This window comes from Oncorhynchus mykiss, chromosome 25 (genome assembly GCF_057628025.1).
Source record: "Oncorhynchus mykiss isolate SJ-2025 chromosome 25, ASM5762802v1, whole genome shotgun sequence".
NCBI classification, from domain to species: Eukaryota; Metazoa; Chordata; class Actinopteri; order Salmoniformes; family Salmonidae; genus Oncorhynchus; species Oncorhynchus mykiss.
Window position 1 is genome coordinate 20570636 of NC_143046.1, and position 3299 is coordinate 20573934.

At 38.4% G+C, this 3299-nt stretch overlaps 1 long non-coding RNA gene across 1 annotated transcript; it reads left to right on the forward strand.

Moving 5' to 3' along the window:
- The first annotated feature begins 307 nt into the window (after window positions 1-307).
- On the forward strand, window positions 308-2477 carry LOC110504296 (uncharacterized). Its single transcript, XR_016492030.1, has 3 exons — window positions 308-1855; window positions 2022-2097; window positions 2251-2477. It is a non-coding gene; the product is annotated as an uncharacterized LOC110504296 (long non-coding RNA).
- The last annotated feature ends 822 nt before the right edge of the window (window positions 2478-3299 follow it).

Sequence of the window (3299 nt, forward strand, 5' to 3'; positions counted from 1 at the left end):
GTCCTATACACTAGATTTTGTTATTTGGCAACTTTATTTGTTTATTGTTCACCAGACCTAGAATACCTTACAATCAAATGTCGATCACAGTGGTTCCTTCCTTTAAAAGTTGCGTCAGTGCTAGTTTTACCACCAGAGGGCATCTTTGAGAAGTCTTTGACTGTTTTTAATATTGTGATATTAATATTATTATTCCAAGAAATGCAAAAAACGTAACCCTGTACGTGACCGGTCGGGAGTAGGCTACTACTGTAAGTGACTGCGAGTGAAGAGCAAAATAATCCTAACCTTACCACACCCTAATTGTAGGCTAACCAACACCCAAACGGGAGTTCAGTGGAAAAAAAAAATATTGTTGATTTATCAAGTCCAGTCCCCATGCTTGTCTCAGAGCAGGGCGAAACGGTGCTGAAATAGTTGACCACACTCGGGTAGGCTATTGCTTCAAATCCTATTATACCTTTTGGATGACTCTGGGTGTTCCAGTAAGCAACAATTTGTTGCCTCCATTACAATAAGCTGCCATGTCTTTAACATGAAACAATAACACAGTGCACCATTATTTGCTCATTTCCCCATTACAATAAGCTGCCATGTCTTTAACATGAAACAATAACGCAGTGCACCATTATTTGCTCATTTCCTCATTATTAAGTTGAAGAATGAATCTTTAATGGATTACGGAGATACACATCGCCAAACGCTGCATAAATATGCTTTACATATGACTATGACTATCAATGTGTAACCGTTTTAATTATTGCGGGCTGTCGTCTACATTTGACATACTGTAGCTCATGAAATCCCATGGTAAAACAGAGTAGGGCTGTTCTAGATTCTCCTGGGACAAACGCATGTACAGTATTTGTACAGTATGTATGGCTGATCATGTAGGAACACATCGGAATGAGAGCCTTGGGGCTACTGATGAGGTGTCAGCCAGTGCAGAGAGTAAGGGAGAGAGAGAGAGAAAGAGAGAGGGAGAGAGTGAATAAACCTCAAAAGATGAATAAAACTCAACATGTCGGCTAAATAGATTGAATTCAGGAATGCATTTGACTTTTTTTAATATTAGGAAAATATGGTGCTGTAGAGCAAAATTATCATAATATTTCCACACCCTAATTGTAGGCTAACCAACACCCAAACTGAGATTCAGTGAAAATAAACATCTCATTGATTCATCAAGACCAGTCCATGTGCTTGTCTCAGGGCAGCACAAAACTGTGCTGAAATAGTTGACCACATGCAGGTAGGCTATTGCTTCAAATAACAATTGGATGACTTTGGGAATTCCAATGAGTCATTTGTTGCCTTCATTAGCCTACTTTATTCATTTTTTTCTGTTATTCAGTGATATTTATTCCCATAGTAATTTGTTATGGATCCATCCAGATCTGGTTAGAAAACAGTGCATTTGGTGGACTCGGTAAGGGTCTATTGTCCTGCTGATAACCCATCAAGGTTGGAAGGCTTCTTTTGTAAAATACTGCTAGACTTGGGGATTATTGTCACGGACAGTCCTATTCGCAAACACTATCATCAGATGCCTTTGTTACGCCGAATGCAAAAGCCAAGGAAAATGATCAGGTACAGTAGGCTACAATACTGCACAGTAGGCCTAATAATGCTAAAAATAACGCTGTAATAAATCTACTGCTGGTCTTTACAGTCTGCTGCACATTTTCACATTGTATTCCTTTTCCAGCAAGACTATTCAAGCCATTGACTCACTGATGGATGAAGATGATGAGCGATCGGCAAAGGCCACCTGGGGTCCCAAGCATCCCCTCAAACTCCATGTGTGGGGGGGCAAGTTCTCGCCAGGGACCAGGCCCATATTTGATTTTTGATGGTAAGTTTAGCTATTTACAAAGCAAAAGGTACATAAAATATTGTACCTTTTAGGTATGATTATAGCAATATTTTGTTATGTTTAGGCCTATTTACATGTATAGTTCTAGTATTGTACCTAATGTTGGCTGTTAGGCTAAGTTTATATTTCGATTCTCCAAATGCAGACAATGACCCTAAACCCACTGCCGCCCGGGTTTGCATTGCAAATGAGGGCATAAACTGGGTCAAGACGGCTGCAGAGTAAGTAGACCTTTATGTAGTAAAATATAATAATTTTTTTAATAAATAAAAAACCTACTTTTAAAAGCACATTACTCAACACTAGTGAGACTCATGTCACCTACGGTAGACCTACAGTATATCTACAATTATAATTTTCATCTCTACATGTAGGTCTCCTGATTTAAACCCGATCTAAATCGTTTGGGATTCTCTGAAAACATTCATCCGTAACTCTGCCAAGCCTGCAAGCAAAGATGAACTGGTGAAGGCCATCAAGACGTTTTGGCTTGAGAAATTGACGATACAACAATGCAACAAATACATTAATCATCTCAGCAAGATTTTACCCGTGGTCGTGGAGCTGGGGGGAAGTGCAAATAAAATGTAGTTGAAATAAACATCTGCATTTTGAAAGTTGTTTTACTCATTATTTTATTAACGAAAGCATAAAGATGTTGATGAACAGATACGGTACAGTTTACTGTATGCTTTATCCGACATTTTGCGGTTGCCTGAGGTTTTGAATAAGAATGTAAAACTTTAGAGCACTTAAGCACTTAATACATTGCAAGTCAGGGGGATTGTCACACCTACAGTAGCCGGGCTATGAAGAGTCGATTGTTCTGCTAATAGCCCCTCAAGGAAACATTGATGGGCTATTGCTCTCCACCTCATGACTTCAAATTTCACCATTTTGTTTCTCTCCATCGCCCACACACAATTTAAACATTTAGATAATAAAGCATTTAAAGCATATTGAAGATAGAAGCAGCCTCTTAATGAGTTCCCGAGAGCCGATGTGTTATACAACGATTATTATTATTATTAAACCTGTATGACAATTATAGAAATGCTCCTTAGATATTATTTTAGAATCCTCCAATCCTGGAACCATTATTTGCAGAATTCACAGCCCGCTACGCTTGTGCAAAACAAAATGCCTCCAGTTGTCCACCACTACTGGAAATAAAAACACTGAATATCTAAGGGGCTTTTATATGATTATTAATGCAGGGTTAATGCAGGGTTAATATTAATAATAATAATAATACCATTTAATAATCGTTGGATAACAGATCGGCTCTTGGAACTCATTAAGACATGGCTTCTATCTTCAGTATAATCATTATTTCAGAAGGTTAAACCTATAGGTTTTAGGCCTGCAGTAGGTTATAATACATTTCGTCCCAACTATTTTGCAATCTTTATGGCACGGCGGG